Raw genomic sequence first — 20,017 nt, forward strand, 5'->3', positions numbered from 1 at the left:
ATTCTCTTTTTTTTTTTTTTTTTTTTTTTGAGACAGAGTCTCACTCTGTTGCCCGGGCTAGAGCGCCGTGGCATCAGCCTAGCTCACAGCAACCTCAAACTCCTGGGCTCAAGCAATCCTCCTGCCTCAGCCTCCCGAGTAGCTGGGACTACAGGCATGCGCCATCATGCCCGGCTAATTTTTTATATATATATTTTTAGGTGTCCAGCTAATTTCTTTCTATTTTTTTAGTAGAGATGAGGTCTCACTCTTGCTCAGGCTGGTCTCGAACTCCTGAGTTCAAACGACCCGCTGGCCTCGGCCTCCCAGAGAGCTAGGATTACAGGCGTGAGCCACCACGCCCGGCCGAGTAGAGTTAACCTAAAGGCAGATTTCCTTCTCTTCCTTCCCATTTCTTTTGTTTTGTTTTTATTTGTTTGTTTGCTTTAAAGAATTGAAAAGGAAATCTGTTCCAGCATTTTGGAATAAAATTTACATCAAAAAATGAATTTATTCATGTTACTGATATTTAAACAAAATATTATTTGTCAACAAACATTTATTAAATACCTAGTAAATTTCAGGCACTGTGCCAGGCATGGGTATGACAATGACAGTAAGGTGTGGTCCCTGCTGTCAAGGAGCTGACAGTCCAGGAGACTGACAAGTGAACAGGTGATTGCGTGCAAAGTAACAAAGGCTGTGATGTGATACAAGAATACAGTGTGAGTATGTGATGAGAGTTCCCTTCTCTTAGATTTATCTCTTTTTCTTTAGCTCTAAAGCCAAGGATTTGGTCCACATTTTTCTTAACTGTGTGTATTAAACCATGATATTTTTTTAATTTCTAGAGATGAAAGACAAGCACCTCGAATTATGGAGGATAATTGGCATATTTTTTCCTTTCTATCCACTGTTTTTTTTTCTATTTTTTCTCTTTCTCATCTCCATTTTATCTTTTAGAAATGTGGGTAGTTCCCAAAGAAAGAGTGTTTTACAGAGTCTAAGGGTGATTTATAGGTAAAGACAGAAAATGATTTTTTTTACGTACAAGTTTCATACTAAAAAATGAATATCAACTTTTCATGCAGTTTCATGCACACGGAAAATGCAGGTAATTTTAATACCATTGCATTTTTTCAGAATTCTCAATCAAAATCCTCTGACCACTGTTGAAGATTCATATCTTTTTAAATTGCCAGCATTAAAATATCTGTAAGTATTACAGTAATCTCATGAGTCATGAGATGATTTCTGCTCTTGTATTTTATTTACATCAAAGATTAAATATTTTGAATTTAGGCTAAAAAGTTATAATTTAAATTTTAACTAGGTTATTAGAAAAAAGTTATTGGCAATGACAAGAGATTAAGAAAGGAGGTATGATGGGAAAGACAGCCAGCAGGGGAAGAGAGCAGTGCTGAAGAACACATACAGATATAGAATGTACAGATGCATGTAGGAACATCATTTATCCCAGAAAGCAAAGAGGAATAGGTGTTCACTATTTAAAAAGAAAAAATAGAGTAAATGATCAAGAGAGGTGAATGCAATACTAAAACGAGAAGATAATGGTTAAAAAGTATGTAAGTTCTGTTATTCAATGCCATTAATTTGACGATGCAAATGAACATAATAATCACATTTCTTCAATAAGAGCTCTCTAGAATTATCTTCAATGGCAAATAAACTCTTGAACTGGCTTGTTTTATAGAGAAGCCAAAATTGAAGTAATCATAAGTCCTTGAGATATCTTTTTAAGTATAGAATTTTCGAATTGGGGTTCATATCATGACTGTTTGGGCTTTCTCCTTCAGAGACGTAGGAAGAACACAAGTCCCACTTACAACAATTGAGAACATCCTCATGGCAACTCTTGAGTTGGAAAAACTGTAAGTTATTATTTTTTTTAAATTTATTTTTCACTTAGTTGTTTTTTTAGGTTTATATTTTCTTAAGTCAGGTTTATTGAAGTATAATTTTCATGTAATAAAATTCACCTTTTTTTTTTTTTTTTTTTGGAGACAGAGTCTCTGTTGCCCAGGCTAGAGTGCCGTGGCATCAGCCTAGCTCACAGCAACCTCAAACTCCTGGGCTCAAGCAATCCTCCTGCCTCAGCCTCCCGAGTAGCAGAGACTACAGGCATGTGCCACCATGCCTGGCTAATTTTTTTAATATATATATTTTTTTAGTTGTCCAGCTAATTTCTTTCTATTTTTTTAGTAGAGATGGGGTCTTGCTCTTGCTTTAGCTAAGGCTAAAATTCACCCTTTTTAAGTGTACAGTTCAAAGAGTTGTGACAAATGTATAGTTATGTAACCACCATCACATTCCCAACATAGAACATTCCTGTCGCCCTAAAAAGGCTTCTCATGTTCCTCTGCAATCAATCCCCTCCTCCCCCCACCAGCCCCTGGCAACCACCAATCTAATTTCTGTTCCTATAGTTTGGCCTTTTCCAGACTGTCTTACAAATGAAATCATACAGTGTGTAGCCTTTTGTCTTTGGCTTCTTTCACTTAGCATAAGTTTTTTGAGATTATGCTACTATCCATGTTGTTGTATCTATAAGTACAGTTGGTCCTCTCCTCATCCACAGATTCAACCAACCACAGATGGGGAATATTTGGAAAAAATAAAAATATAAAATAACAATAAAATAATATAAATTTCAAAAATACAGTATAACAACTATTTATATAGCATTTATACTGTATTAGGTATTCTAAGTAATCTAGAGATGATTTAAAGTATACTGGAGACTATATGCAAATAGTATATCATTTTATACAGGGATTTGAGCATCCACAAATTTTGGTATCTCCAGAGAGTCCTGGAACCAATCCCCCATTGATACTGAGGGACAACTGTTCATTCCTTTTTATTGCTGAGTAGTATTCCAGTTGTATAGATATATCAGTTTATCCATTCATCAGTTTATGGACATTTGGGTTGTTTCCAGTTTTTTGGCAATTATGAATAAAGCTGCTAAAAACTCTCATATGTATGAAACATATACTTTCATTTCTTTCAGGCAAATAAATACCTAGGGGTGGGATTGCTGCATCACATGCTAAGTGCATATTTAACTTGTTAAGAAACTGCTAAACTGTTTCCTAAAGTGGCTGTACCATTTTGCATTCCCATGAGCAGTGTGAAAGTTTCAGTTGCTTCACATCATCAGCAGATCCTTATATTTCAGTTTTTTTAAAAAAATTATAGCCTTTCTAATAGTAGGTGTGTAGTGGAATCTCATTGTGGTTTTAATTTGCATTTCTTTAATAGCTGATGATGTTGAATGTCTATTCATGTGCAAATATCTTCTTTACTGCATTGTCTGTTCAAATCTGATCCCATCTTTTAATTAGATATTTATTTTCTTGTTTAGTTTTAAGAGTGCTTTTTATACTCTAGATATAAGTCCTTTCAGATATGTGTTTAGTAAATATCTTCTCTCAGGTTGTGGTTTGTCTTTTCATTCTATTAAAAGTGTTTTCTGAAGAAGAGAAGTTTTTAATTTTGATGAACTCTCATTTAGCAATTTTTTTTCTTGTGTGCTTTGTGCTTTTCTGTGTCTTATCTAAGACATTTTTGTCAAAGAACCCATTGTCTAATCCAAAGTAACAAAGATTTTTCTCCTATGTTTCCTTCCAGAAATTGTATAGTTATTAATACCTTTAGGTCTATGATTCATTTTGAGTTAATTTTCATGTATGGTGTGACGTATTTCAATTTTTTTCAGTTTTAAAAAAATATTTCTTTAGGGTCCTGTGTGGTAGTTTGATACACAACTTACTGCAGCTTAAATTGTGCCGCCACCCCCCCTCCAATATGGCAAGCTACATAGAAACCTGCTGTTATTCCAAGGCTAGGTGAGAAGACTACACAAGCTTAGTATGGAAAAAGCCCCTTCATTTAGCACTCTGCTCCAGTGGTTTTTGCCAGATCACTCTCTTATCCTCACCATGTCAGACCCATCTTACTGCTCTACCCTCATCTTTCTCGACGTCTTGCAGCGTCTTCCACATTAGCTAGATGCCTTCCTCTCTGGGTTGTCAAAGTCCTCATCATCAACCAGCTTTCTCAGTTGTCCAAGGTAGTGGGGTTCTGTCTGCTTTCCTCTTGACCAGTAGTGGATAAGAAAAGTGTTCTCATTCTCTGTAGCCATTTGCCACCAAGGCCATAAAGAGATTAAAGCAACTGCCATATTGGAGTTCATTATTGGAAGTCTTCAGGAGTTTACACACTTACATACAAAGTAAGTAGGCCAGCTCATGTGAGTCTTAACTCACGTGTAATAGTTTTTTGTTTTGTTTTTTTTTAAGAGATAGGGTCTCACTCTGTTGCCTAGGTTGGAGTGCAATGGCATGATCATAGCTCACTATAACCTCCAACTCCTGGGCTCAAGCAATTCTCCCGCTTCAGCCTCCTGAGTAGCTGGGGCTACAAGCATGCACCACCATGCCCAGTTATTTTTATTTTTAGTTTTGTTTCTTGTAGAGACAGGTCTCGCTATGTTGGCTAGGCTGGTCTTGAACTCCTGGCCTCAAGTGACCCTCCCACCTTGGCCTCCCAAAGTGCTGGGATTACAGGCATGAGCCACCACGCCCAGCTGTGTAATGATCTTTAATGCATATTGAAAAATTATTATTCTGAAATAAGGATAATCTATAGCTCAGGTCATTTGCAGTCTCAAAGATTTGTCAGTATATATTAAAATAATTCTTTAAGTTTATCATTACTTGTATAATTTCTAGCTCATACATTTTAATGAGTAATAAAAACTACAATACTTCTTACCAAGTGTCCTTGCTAAAAATATTCTCTTGTGATTATATTCAAGTTGATTGAGGAACATTGTATAAAACAATTGGCTTGACTGCTTCAAAAATATCAGTGCCATAAAAGATTTTAAAAAGACAGGGAAGCATTCTAAACTGAAGGAGACTAAAGAATTATGAAAATTAAATGCAATGTTTAATGTTTGATTAGATTCTGGATTTCTTTTAAATGCCATGACATGGTCGGGACAATTGGGAAAATTTGTGTATGGACTATATACAGTAAAAAATGATATTAACGTTAAATTTCATTTTGGGTGGTAATAGTATCACGGTTATGTAGGAAAATGCCTTGGTTCTCAGGGGCTGCATGCTGAAGTATTTAGCGGTGAAGGGTCATTATGTCTGCAGCTTTCTCTCAAATGGTTTGCCCAGAAAATGTATAGACATACACACATGGAAAGCAAATGTGTCAAAGTGTTCACAACTGTTGAATCCAGGTGAAAGGTATGCAGATGTTCATTATACTATTTTTTCAAGTTTTTTGTAGATTTGAAAATTTTCAGGATAAAAATTTGGAGCCAGGAAAGGAATAACAAAAACTTTGTGTCAAAGTTAAGGATGGTATATATATAAAATGCTAGGTTACTGTTCTGGGTCCTTTCTTTTTATATGAAGATCAGAAGCTTCCACTGGACCCAAAGGAATAACATTAGTCACCTGTAATTAATCCTTTATACATTTGAAAGATGTGTCAGGCCAACTTACTGGATGCAGTTTTAATCTAAAACTCTACATATCATACTCCCAACTCACAGCCTTATATGTATCCATGAAACACACTTCTGTTTTCATGGTCCTAATGTGGTCCTAATAAAGTCATCCTTTTGGAGGGCGCAGAGAATACCCCAAACAACCCAAGGTAGGAGAGCATCATTACTTTTCTGGCAGCCTCTGCAAGTGAGCAACTAGAGCAGTTAACATTTATTGAGCATTCACTGTGCGCCAGGCACTTTTCAGGTATTGATTCATTTGATTCTCAAAGCTTATTAGAGGTAGGTGGTGTCATGATGAGGAGGCTAAGGAATAGAGATTAAGCAATTTGTCCAAGTTCACATTATTAGCAGAGCTGGTATTTGAGCCTAATATGGAGTCTGTATTCTTAATCACCATGCTACACTGCTTAAGGTTAACCTTGAGAATTTACTCCAGTTACTTTTTATCTTCTTGAAACTGCCCCAGTAAACCACAACGATAGGCTAATCAATTATCTTGGTTATCTTTTTTGCCCAAATTTATATTTCAACCAAATTAAACCTACCAGAAAGATGAAAGAATAGAACAATGTACACCCATGAGACCTTCATGTGGATTCAATTGTTAACATACATACTTTTCTTTCTTTCTTTCAAATATTAAACCAACATTGCATATTCCAGGAATAAACACCACTTCATCACAATATATTATCTCTGTATATATTGGATTTGATTTGCTAAAATTTTGTCTGGAATTTTTTCCTCTATGTTCATGAGGGATATTGGTCTGTAGTTTTTTCTTGTCTGTCTAATTTTGATGAGGTAAAAGCTGGCCTTATAAATGAATGGGAAGTATTCCCTTCTCTTCAATTTTCTGGAAGAGTTTGTGTAGAATTGATATTATTTTTTCCTTAAATGTTTAATAGAATTCACCAGTGAAGCCATATAGGATTGGCACTTTCTTTGTGGGAAAGTTTTAAACTACCTAGTCAATTAATTTAATAGTGATACTTAAGTTACATATTGATTCTTTAGTAAACTTTAGTAATTTATGTCTTTAAAGGAATTTGTCCATTTCATCTTGAGTTGAATTTATTGGTATAAAGTATTTTATAATAATTCCTTATCATTTTAATATCTATAAAGTCTATAGTGATGTTATCCCTTTCATTCCTGATATTAATAATTTGTGTCTTCTCTCTTCTTGATCAGTCTAGAGGTTTATCAATTTTATTGATCTTCTCTAAGAACCATCTTTTTGTTCCACTGATTTCTTTAATTTTTTTTTTTTTTTTTTTTTGAGACAGGGTCTCACTCTGTTGCTCACGCTAGAGTGTAGTGGCATCATTATAGCTCACAGCAACCTCAAATTACTGGGCTCAAGTAATCCTCCTGCTTCAGCCTCCCAAGTAGCTGGAACTACAGGCATGTGCCACCACACCTGGCTAATTTTTAACTTTTTTGGAGAGATGGGGTCTCACTATGTTGCGCAGGCTAGTCTCAAACTCCTGGGCTCAAGTGATCCTCTCACTGCCTCAGCTTCCCAAAGCGCTGGGATTACAGGCATGAGCCACTGCACCCAGCCTGATTTCATTTTTTTGTTTTTCATTTTATTTCACTTATTTCTGCTTTGTTCTTTATTTCCTTTCTTCTCCTTACTCTGGGATTAATTTGCTTTTCCTTTTCTGATTTGTTGAGGTAGAAGCTGAAGAAACTGAGTACTGCTTTAGCATCATCCTACATGTTGGCCTATTGTGTTTTCATCAGTTTCAGTCAGTTCAAAATGGTTTTTAATTTCCATTTTGATTTCTTTGATCCATGGGGTTACTTAGAAATGTGTTGTTTAGGCCAGGCATGGTGGCTCATGCCTGTAATCCTAGCACTTTAGGAGGCCGAGGAGAGAGAATCGCTTGAGGCCAGGAATTCAAGACCAGCCTGAGCAACACAGCGAGACCCCATGCCTACAAAAAATAGAAACAATAGCTGGGTGTGGTGGCACGTGCCTGTAGTCCTAGTTACTTGGGAGGCTGAGGCTGGAGGAATGCTTCAGCCCAGGACTTTGAGGTTAAAGAGAGCTATGATGACGCCACTGCACTGTAGCCCAGGCAATAGAGCTAGACCTTGTCTGAAAAAAAAAAAAAAAAAGGAAAAAAGGAATGTGTTGTTTAGTTTCCAAATATTTGGGAATTTTTCAGATCTTTCTATTGATTTCCAATTTAATTCTATTATGGTCAGAGAAGAGAGAACCTATATTGAATGACGTGAATCCTTTTGAACGTGTTGAAATTTGTTTTATGGCCCAGAATATAAGTTGTTGCACAACTCACTAATGCTGTGTTTGTTTTTGTTGTTTTGTTTTGCTTCTTCTTATGTTTCATGTGGGTAGTTTCTATTGCAACGCCTTCATATTCACTGATCTCTTCTTCTGCAGTGTCTAATCTGCCATTGATTGTGTCCTGTGTATTTTTCATCTAGACATTGTAGTTTTTAATACCTAGGTGAATCTGGGTCTGTTTTATATCTTCTATGCCTCTACTTAACATCTTTAAGTTTTTGAAATAACTGTTTTAGTGTCCTTGTCTGGTCATTTTAACATCTGTGTAGGTTCTGAGTTGGTTTTGATTGATTGCTTTTTTCCTTCAATATGGGTCATATGTTCTTGCTTCTTTGCATGCTTGGTGATTTTTTATTTGATTCTAGACATTGTGAATTTGAGTTTGTTGAGAGTACCCATTGCCCCATGAATCACGAGGTTTTCCAGTCTAGCTTGTGATAACAGGCACTATTCCTAAACCTGTGCAATATCTGAGTATTCTTCTGTCTAATCCTTTTGGGTGGTTCTTTTCCAAGCCTCAAGGAGTTTCCTCACACACACACGCACCAATCATTACTTTGCTGAATGCTAAGGCGATCCCTCTGCCTATCCCAGAATTTCCTCTCTGTGTGCCTCTTTTCTCTCTCGTACTTTGCAAGGTGTGAATTTTTAGGCACTTTGGTTTTCCCAGACTCTCAGCTCCATTTCCTTAATCAGAGAGTCCACCGGTCTATGCCTGAGTTTCCTCTCCCTGCACCACGGCCTGGAAACTCTCTCAAAGCGGTAACCTAGGGCGGTCACAGGTCACACTTCATTTACTTCCCATCTCACAGAGATCACTGTCCTTCATTGCCTGATGTCCAGTGTCTTGAAAACTGTTGTTTAATATATTTTATCTGGCATTTTTGGTTGTTTCGGGCATAAGGCTCAATGTCCCTGTTACTCCATCTTGGCCAGAAGCCAATACTATTCTTTAAGTCTGTTTTGTTTTGATCCAGGATCCAATCAAAGATGAGGCACTGCATGGCATGTCTTTGTTTCCTTTTGTCTAAAACATTTCTCTACCTTTTTTGGTCTTTTATGACATTGGCACTTTTGAATAGTCTAAGACAGTTGTCTTATAAATTCTCCCATGATCTGGATTTGTCTGTTTCCTCATGATTAGATTCAGGTTAAACATTTTTGGGAAGAATACTACATAGGCGATGTATCCTGCCTACCTCATGACTTCAGGTGGCCCATAATGCTAAGTTTAATCACTTGATTAAGGTGTTATCTTCCAGATCTCTCCATTGTCAAAGCATATTTTCCCTTGGTAATTAATAATCTCTGTGGTGATACTTTGGCATCAGTGAAGATCCTGTTCTCAAGCATCTTTTTACCCAACTGTGCATCTGTGGTGATCCCTATCTGAATCAATTATTATGTTGGTGGTTGCAAAATGACACTTTTCTAATTCTGTCATTCTTCTACATTTACTAGTTGGCATTATTCTATTAAACAAAGACTCCTCCCTTTTCTTTTACAGTATCCACGTGAATTCATGGATTCTTCTTTATAGTAATTATGTGGTACCTTATTATCGTCATTATTCTTTTGAATGCTCAAATTGTCCAGGTTTGGCCAATGCAATCTCCATTATTGTGTAACCCCACAATATGGATTAAACTAAGCTGTTATTTATGCCCAGAGTAATTTCTAATATTTACCACTCTCAACAGTAATTGAGAAAGGGACTTCAGAAGTTGGGGGCTTATTTGGACTCTTCTTAGAAGTCGGTCTTCTTGCTATGTACTCTCAATCCAAATTGAGACTTTTGAGTTGGGAGAAGATAACTTCTGAATTAAACTACAAATCAAATCACCCAATTTTAATCCCTTTTATTTTATTTTTATTTATTTTTTTTAAGATACAAGTTCTTGCTATGTTGCCCAGGCTGGTCTTGAACTCCTGGCCTCAAACGGACCTCCTTCCTCAGCCTCCCATGGGACTAGAATTGCAGGTGTAAGCTACCATTCCTGGCAACTCTAATCTCTATCACCTTTATTCTAGGCATACCATACCCACTGCCATGCTCACCCACCTCTGTCCTTCCTATTGGCCATCTGGTTCCTACCCAACAACTGACCAGGCCATATGCCTCAAGAACTCCTTTTTGCCTACGCCTGTGGTAGCCTTGGCCTGCCTCTTCTACCAACTGAAGTAACCCCTTTACATTAATTTAATTCTCTGTTTCCATTTATAGGATTTTACCTAGCCGTCTGGCCTGCTGCCTCTGCCAATTTAAAAGTAATATTGAGGCTGTCTGCAAGACAGTGAAGCTACATTGTGAGAATGCATGTCGGACAAGCACCGCAGATTGTCGTGAGTCTAAATTGCCTGATGATAAATATTTAAAATTGTATTTGCTTTTTAATTGTTAATTGATAGTTTTTAAGCTAATGATGTCGTTGCTTTATTTTTATTCATTCATTCAGAGTTAAACTCCCTAAATTTCTGAACTACTCCCTTGCTGAAAGTCAAGTTCTCAGTTATTATTATGTAACTTAATAATGTAACTGTTCCACATCCATAAAGGACCAGGAGGAAGGAATGGAAGGGGAAGGGCATAACATTATTGGCCACAACTGTGTACTGTGCTCCCCTCAGAGGACTGTCTTTCCTCCTGTTCCTCTGTGATGGCAGCGAGAACGCAAGCGTGCCCCCTGCATGTGAGGCAGGACAGCACGGGCTACGGGGCGTGAGGAAGCAGATCCGCAGAGAGGCTGGCTCAGTGGGGAGCACTGGGCTTGCGCTGAGTGCTGGGCCCTGGCGGATCGATGGAATAATCCTAAATAGAGTTGCTGTATTTCACATTATGAAATGTTCTCAGTAGGTAGCCACTGTTTCAAAAGATGCCTCTTTCTGCTTTTGCTGTTGCCATCTCATAGGTTTAAGTTTGGGTTAGTTTTTCTCCTCTCTAAATGGCACTCACCTGTCTGGTGACTGATAATTTCTTTGACTGGGATATATGGTTGTGGACTGACAAAAAGCTGTTCCATCCGTCTTCCATTATCAAAAACCGTCTCTCCTTTTTTGACAGGTGAAGAAGCATCTCTGGGAAATACAGAAGAATCGCTCATGAAGGTATTAAAGGCCCGGAAGAAGCACACCAGCACTGAGCTGACTATTGAGCCAGAGGCACCCTCAGATAAAACTGCCATCAGCTTGTCAGGCTTCACAAACGAGCCGCTGGACTTCAATGACGAAAGCGATGTTATTAGTGCACTAAATTACATATTGCCTTACTTCTCAGAGGGAAATCTAGAAGATGTAGACTCAATGTTATTACCGTTCATTAAACTGCTTTTTTCAAATGGACAAGATGGAGACAAGCCCCTGAGTCATCTGAAAAACAATACAAAGACCCCCTCTCTTGAACCTGCATCCAACAACCCACCTTACACAAATAAACTGAGGAAAGTCTATTTTCTGAAAAATTTATTAGATGCAGAAATTCAAGAAAAAATTGATGATGTTAAAAAGAAAGAAAAAGCTGCCATGCTTATGCAGTCCCGCCTTTTAGGTCCCAAATTTAAACGCCAAATCTTTCCCAAAAAATTAGAAACTGCTGAACCACAGGAAAACAGCCTGGCAGAGACTGAGGGTACAGGGAAAAGGCGGCAGAGGATGAAGATAGTCCTCAAGGGGCCCAAGGGCATAAGGAAAAAGCTCCTAGAAGAGGAGAGAATCAGGAGGAAACAGAGTGCCTGGCCAATCGCAAAGGAAATTGCCGAAGCCAGAAGGCTTGGGAGACCAGTCCCGAGTGAACTGGAACAGCTTCCCGCGGTGCAGAGCCCCAAGAGGTTTGTGGGAAGCTCCTTCCACACCAAGCCTTCGTTCACGCAGGAGCATAAGGCAGCTGTCTCTTCTTTACTGAAACAGGACTGGGTGGGCGTGCCTGCTGCCCCCACCACTGCAAAACCCCCACCTAAGGTTAAAAACAAATCAAAAGACTTGATCGACACCATTTTTGTTTTAGAAGACGCAAATGCTAGAGTTAAAAGTATGGAGGCTGCTAAGCCAATCGTACATTCCAGAAAAAAATACCACTTTCATAAAACTCATTCCCATGTGGTCCATAGGACACCCAAGGACAAACTAAGTCAAGAGGTCAAAAACGAAAGTTTGCTCAAAAGACTGGTATTTGCAAACAGGCCTCCACTCTCTCCAGTCAGGAGCCTCATAAATTCCCCTTCACGTGAAGCTTTTTCATCTTCAGGAGACCCGAGTCATCAGGAGAATCCTTTTCCAGAATTATTTTCCCTTTCAGAGGTTTCTACAAAAAACACTGGTACATCCCCTGAAGGAAATACTTCTGAAGAAAACATTTCTGTAGGAAGCACTGCTGTGCTCGAAGAAGCTGTCCCTGAAAGCACAACCTACGAGAGTCCTTCCACTGCAGGGTCCACTGGGGCTGCATTCAACATAATGCCAACTGTGAAACAAGCCAGTGAACCCCAGTGGGAATACCACAACACGGGCGCTGACTCCACCCCCATGCCCCACGACATTAATTATCCCACGCGCCCATCCCCAGGTGATCAGCTTGAAATTCGGCTAAACCAGCAGCTACGATCCCTCATCCCCAACAAGGACGTGCGAAGGCTCATTGCTCACGTCATCCGGACTTTGAAAATGGACTGTTCTGAGAGCCATGTGCACTTGGCCTGTGCCAAGCTCATCTCTAGAACAGGCCTCCTGATGAAGCTTCTCAGTGAGCAGCAAGAAGTGAAAGTATCCAAGGCAGAATGGGACACGGATCAATGGAAAACCGAGACCTATATCAATGAGAACACAGAACCCCAGAGCGAGCAGAAAGAGCAGGAGTCAAGTGAGGTGAGGACAACTGCAGAAACAGGATGGACTTTTCCATCATTTAGCACAGGCCATGAAGACACCCACTCAGCAAGACCCGGGTAGACAAGCCCATATTTTGTCCTGGCCATGACACTGATCTCCCACTTTGCTCATTTAGGGAATGAAACAGACCTAACACTCAAGATAAAGAAATTGTAGAGCAAAATGCTTGATAATAAGATTATGTAACACATTAGATCTGGTATGTTCTTTAAGAACCTGTAAGCTACTTACCTTGAAGAAAGGGGTTTTGAATAGTTAGCTTTCATCCTTTCTGTCTCTTTGTTTTGGTTTTTTTTTAATTGTTCTTTCCTTTTTTTTAGCTCACTAAAAAAGTTCCAGGATACGGCTATAACAACAAACTCATCTTGGCAATATCTGTGACTGTAATAGTGATGATTTTGATTATAATTTTCTGTCTCATTGAGGTAAGGACAACAGTTAATTCAGGTTTCCAGAATACATCCTTTACAATAGATTCAGAACCCATGAATTGAAAATCAAATCTACTTTCCTACCTACTATGACTTGACATTCCTCTTCAGTCACTAAGACTGAGGTATGCTTTGTTCTTTTATTGCAAAGTATATACCAAGGATTTTTAAAGTAACCCCTACTCCCAGGAGATCTCTGTGGATTGAAACCAAGTTAACAAACCACGATGCTATTTTGAGAAGTTAAATTTAAGAAAGCTAAAGTTGATATGACAGCAAAATTTTTCCAACCCAAAACTATGTCAACAATTTGATGTACTCACCAATCACTCTCATTCTACCACGGATTTCTGTCTTTGTTGCTGAAGTGTATTATCTCCACCCTCACTGAGCTGTCATCACCCTGGGGAGAAAGGACACAGGCAAAGATAGAAGTATCATCTTGTAGATTCATTAGATTCAGGTAGCATCCTCCTCCAGTGTGTAAGGCATTGTCTAAATAGGTCCAGTTAAAGCCCTGCGGCTAAACCCTGCATCCAGCTACTACTCCAAGGTGTGTCATATTTACGGTGGCTCCTTCCTGGAGCTTGCCTCCATTTACCTTTTCTTCAATTTCATAATGGCCTATTACTTTTCACAACAGGTAGGTGCTAGCATATTAAAAGACTGGTTTAATAAGCTGACAATCATGACTCTACCCTACCAATCCAACCTAATTTACCTTTTCTCCTGTCGTGGCCACCCTCCATTCCAGCCAAGGCAGCTCCACACCGTACCCCAGTCACACCATGCCCATCCCTGCTTTCGTCTGCACCTCTGCCCATCTACAGTTCTCTTATTTCACTCTGCCCATGGAAATCCTGTGAATCTGTCAAAAGCCAGCTCAAGTTCATCTTTCTTCTTGATGCCTTCCTTGAATACTCCAGCCCTCCTGGGCCTGGTCCCTCTGTGAGATTTGTCACCATTTCTTAGAGGCCATGGTGAAGCATTTCCCATCCCCTGAGAACTTAAAAAAGTGGCAAACAAGTTTTTTAAAGACGGCTATCCGAGACAGAAACTCCTGGGTCAGCACATGAAGCAGAGCAGAGCTGCAAGGACCAGTGGCTCCCTGGTCCATGAGACAGGAGCGAACCTGGCGGAATGTATGGGTTGAGTGCCCTTATCTGCATGCTCAGGACCAGAAGTGTTTCAGATATCAGATTTTTCAAATTTTGAAATATTTGCATTATACTTACCAGCTGAGCATCCCTAATCTGAAAATCTGAAATCCAAAATGCTCCAGTGAGCATTTTCTGGGAGTCTCATGTTGGTGCTCAAAAATTTCAGACCTTGGAGCATTTTGGATTTCAGATTTTCAGATTAGGGATACTCAACCTGTATTAACTTACCTAAAGAAAAACATATCTATCTGCAGGAGGCTGGTCAGTAGTAAAAACTTAGAAAAGGTGAGGAAGAGACCAGCGTGGGCAGCGTCCATCCAACCATGGCAGGAGAGTGCACACGGCCTCAGGTGGCAGACGTGGGGTCAGGCCCACTGCTGAGACTGTGCCTAGGGGGAGATGGCCGCATCCGGCACCTCAGCTCTTTCCATTAAACTCTGGATTCAGCTGATTCCTTTTGTTCTAATTCCGTTTTCACCAAGTCGCTTTCTGGTTGTACTTGAGCATGTGGTGGAGGCCTCTCTCCACAGAGGTTTTGTCTAAGGAGCAGATGTATTTCTCATTGACAAGGCATGATCTGGCATTCTGATTGTTGGTCAGTCTTGTGATCTTGGTATGGTGACACTGCTCCAAGAGGAAGAAGTGAAGTGAGGACAGAGTCTGATTTCGGAGCCCAGGAAGCAGGGACCAGCATGGGGTCAGTTTGTCAAGGCCTCAGGAAGACGGTCCCTGGCCATTACCCAGACAGTACCCTCTGCATCATCTCCAGGTCGCATGTGGCCTTTTGCTTTTTTTTTTTTTTTTTGAAATTCCTATAAACTCCTCTACTGCTTTTAGTTTCTATGTACAGTTTAACCTTATATTTGTATTTATATCTTTTCATTATTTCCTCTCCCCACTTAGATGATAAGCTTTTTGAGGATAAGGTAGCATGTAGTGTTTTACTTTTAGTAGACAAAGGCATTTCCAGGAAGAAGGATGTGGCATTTTGTTAATTCCACAATGAGGAATAATGCAACATAATATTTATTTGAATTAGCATATAGAGTCTGGCAATAGACAATCCATGTGTTCCTAAGGCTTTTGAAATGTCACCTTTTCATATTCCAAGCAGTGGAAGAAAATGAATAAATGGAAATGGAACAGCTCTGCCTAACTCTTTGGGTGACACGTAATGGCAGATCCCTATCTCTCACCTTAAACATATATCATTATATGTAAGAAAAGAAAAGTATTAGAAAGAAAATAGAAGCCATATTTTTATACTCCTGTGATGGAAAAGAGCTTTCTACGCCTGACAGCACAGGCAGAAACCTTTGGTGGATTTGACCACCTTGTCTGTGAGACCATTGGCAAACTTAGCCCTGGGGGAGGCCAAGCATGGGCTGGAGAGTTTTCCGTATATGGTCTGGTTTAATCCTCACAATGATCCTGTTAGGAAGAGACCATCATCCCTCTTGTACAGATGAAGGAGATCAACTTAAGGCCCCAGTAGCAAAGCCAAACACAGAGCCCAGATCCCACTCACTGCAAAGCCTGCATTCTTCATTACCATTCTGCCTCCTTAAAGACAAAAACACTGGCAAGTATTTGAAACATTGAAATACAACGAAAACCTTTGAAAGGATTAATATATTTAATATCAGAAGAGTATTATAAATCAACAAGCCCAACAATCCAGTGGAAAAGGGAACAAAGGCTGCAAGGAGCAGGTGTGATTGTAGTCTGAGTCATCCCATCAGCGGCCCTCACCTCATGGCTTACCTGGTGTGGGGGCTGGGAAAGAGGCCATCCCTGATATTTTCTTCTAGTGCTTTCATGACATTGTATTATTTAAATTTTTTAACACATATGGAATTTGTTTTATTATTTGTTTTTTAGTATGGTTGAAGTAGAGGATCTTTTATTCTCTTACATGAATATACAATTGTTTTAAAATAATTTTTATTGAATGATTCATTCTTTCTTCACTGACCTAAAACACCATCTATATCTGAAATCTATTCTCTTCCATTGATCCAGTTGTCTTTCTGTACCAGTACCAGTATCATACTACTTAATTCCAGTTGCTTTGTGACATATTTTGAGTTAAATATTTGGCAGGTCAATCTCCTTTTCTTTGGTCTTATTTTTTTCATACATTTCATAGCTATTCTTGCATATTTTCTCTACCAAACATCAGCTGGCCAGTTTTTGTAAAAAACTATCATGGGATTGGAAGAGGATCACATTAAATTTGTAGACTAGTTTGAGAATTGACATCTTTATGTCATTCTAGGAACATGGTATCTCATGGCGTGTATTCATTTCTTCCTAATATCCTTCAGAAGAGTTTTCATGTTTGCATCACATAGACCTTGCATCTCCTGTTAGGTAAAAGATCTTTGTATCTTTGTTCCTAAATACTTTATACATTTCTATTGTGTTTGTAAGTGGAATCTTTCTTCCATTTTCTAATCAGTTATTGGTGGTACACAGGAAAGCTATTGAGGTTTGTGTGCTGATCTCTTGATTTTGTATATAACCACCTTACTGAATTTTCATATACTTCCAATAAAAAGTTGATTCTCTTGGGCATTTTAGGTTGTCTATCATTTCATATGCAAACAGTGATACTTTTGTTTCTTCCTTTCCAATGCTTACAACCCGTTTATTTTTCTTATTGCATTGATCAGGACCTCCTCAACAATGATGAATAGTAGCAATAATTACAGGCGTCCTACTCTTGTTGTTGACTTTAAAACAATGCTGTTGTTTAGGTTTGTGATAGATACTTTAATCAATTAAGGATGTTTCCTTTTTTTCCTAATTTTAAGAGTTTTTATCAGGAATTATTTGTTATCTAAGACAGTCAATAAAATGTATTAAGTGCCAGCTGCATACAAGACCCCAAGCTAGGTACAGTTGGCCCTCTGCATTATTGGGGTCCATATCTGCAAACTCAACCAACCAGTGAATCAAAATATTTGAATGAATAAAATAAAATAAAAAATAGAGTGTAATTACTAGCATTTACATTGTATTAGATATTATAAGTAACCTAGAGGTGATTTAAAGTGTACAGGATGATGTACATAGGTTATGTACATACACTATACCATTTTATATAGGGACTTGAGGGTCCTTGGATTTTGGTACTGGACGGGGGTGGTGGGGATCTTGGAACCAGTACCCTGAAGATACCAAGGAAAGAGTCAAAGAATAATTAAACAGGATAGAATTCCTGTCTTCAGGCCAGGCGCAATGGCGCTTCATGCCTGTAATCCCAGCACTCTGGAAGGGTGAGGCAGGAGGACTGCTTGAGGTCAGGAGTTCAAGACTAGCCTGAGCAAGTGCAAGACCCTATCTCTACTAAAAATAGAAAAATTAGCCAGATGTCGTGACACGCACCTCAAGTCCGAGCAACTTTGAGAGGCTGAGGCAAGAGGATCACTGGAGCCTGGGAGTTTGAAGTTGCAGTGAGCTATGATCATGCCACTGTACTCTAGCCAGGGTGACAGAGCAAGATTCTGTCTCAAAAAAAAAAAAGAATTCCTGTCTTCAAAGAAGTTATCTCTTAGCCTCACCTGTAGTCCCAGGTACTCAGGAGGCTGAGGCAGGAGGATCACTTGAGCCCAAGAGTTTGAGGCTACAGTAAGCTATGATGATGCCACTGTACTCTAGCCAGGGCAACAGAGTGAGAGCCTTCTCTATGGAAAAATAGATGAAAAGAAGTTACCCCACTGGGTAGATAAGACTTAAAAGGAATGAACAAAGATTTGGAGATAGTGGCCATTATGATGGATAATCATGATTGTTTTCTTCCAAAACAGATTTATTTTAGAAGATCATCACAAGGATCCTCGAGGAGGTAAATATTGGTCTGCCGATTTTTAAGTTAGAATTTTAGAACTAGAGGAGAACTTAGAACTCATCTATTTCAGTCCCCTCATTTTACAGTGAGGAAACTGCCAGAGGCAGGACGAATACTTACGTACCCTAGTGCTTTGCCTTGTTCCAGCAAAATTAGCTCCCCAGCCAAAGCTGAGTTGGACAGGACTGGCAAGGACGCACCTGCTGTCACCAGTCCTTCAAGGGAAGGTGGAGGAGTTATGGTTGTGTCTGTCCCTGCTGGTGGTGGGCATCAGGCCAGGCCGGAGGCCTTTTCATAGGCTCTGGGGAAGAGATAGGGAAGGCCACATGATATGGGGGCAAGGGAGCTAGTCTCCTTCAAGGCTGATGGAAGGTAGAAGATATGAATCCTCCCTCTAGAGTGGCAGGAAAACCTACCTTCTCATCCTCCTGGTTTTTGGGACCCCACTCTCTATTCCTTTTATCTCAACCTCATAGAATTTTAACTAGGAGAGACCTTAGACAGTAGTTTGTCTCTTCCTTTTATAAGAAGGAAATAGAGACACAGAAAGGGAAATTATCTTGCCCCGTGGTCACACTGCTAGTGAGTGTCAGAAAGAGAGTGGTCCCTTTCCAGCTGGGGGCTTCTCCATTGATTATACTCTACTTGGGCTGTGAGCTGCATTTTATATCACAAACAATACACATATGCTGTGTAGACATAAGTAGTTTCTAAAACAGTACACTCTGATTTGTTTCCATTCTGTTCATATTCAAAAAGAATATTTTGTCTTTTAAACTGATTTCACAGCTCACTCCCCAGTGGCAGCCTGCAGTATGAAAATGTGTAAGTCAGATAACTTTGCTAGCTACACCCAGGCATTTGCTTGATGTGACTCAACTTATAGGACAAAGCTTCTAGGAAAATAGAAGCACTTTCTCCCTCACTCCCCAGCAAATGCTGCATGTGGGACTAAGTTGGAAAAGGACTGATGTAACATGCTTCTGGATAGAGTAAAACACTTCTGCCCTGTATGGTTGTATGGTTTGTTCACTGCACAAGAGCACTTGGCCAAGGGGGTAAGCGAGGCTGAAAATCCTGCCTGCACTCCATGCCAAGCCACGCACAAAGGTCTCCCCAGTGACATTGTGGGGCCCTCTTGGACAGACACGGAGAGCTTCTGGAATCCAGCACACATGGAATTATTTTCAGGATCCCAGGTCTGTAGTGATGTTGCTGACTGTGATTATGGACCAAGGTACACGTTTAGTCCTAATAAGACCAGAGATGTACATCGTGAGAGACCTGGAACATGGCAGGAATCACTAATTGTCTTGTGTCTTTTCCCCAAGGGGCTTTTTCTGGGGATCGCAGCCACTTTGGCTTAGGTATATGTACAGACCTCTCAGTTCCACACGCCAGAAAAATATGGCAGAGAAGCTTCACGACAAGGAGTCTTTTGATGAGGAGATTTTCAACAAGGATGCAGGGTAAATGGCTGGGGATAATTTAGAATGGTCTCTAAAATGAGGGATGATCAAAAGTTTAATTGCTCCTTTCAAGAGTAAAAGGCTTGGCATTGTCTTCCTATCCCAGGGAGCTCAGGGAAGTTGTGGTGACCACACCGGTGGAGTCAGCTGAAGCACCGGAGGGGGAGGAGGAGGAGGAGGAAGAGGAGGAGGAGGAGGAAGCATAGTGCTCCAGCCTGCCTCAGGCAGCCTGTCAATAAATTCTCTAACATTGGCTTCTCAGCATTGCTTGTAAGAGACTTATTTTTCTCATACTAAACTGTATCCATTGCCAATTCCACCCATATGGTAAGAAATTAAAATGTAACTAGTTAAATATTTATCCACAAGT

This window comes from Eulemur rufifrons, chromosome 9, assembly GCF_041146395.1.
Source record: "Eulemur rufifrons isolate Redbay chromosome 9, OSU_ERuf_1, whole genome shotgun sequence".
NCBI lineage: Eukaryota > Metazoa > Chordata > Mammalia > Primates > Lemuridae > Eulemur > Eulemur rufifrons.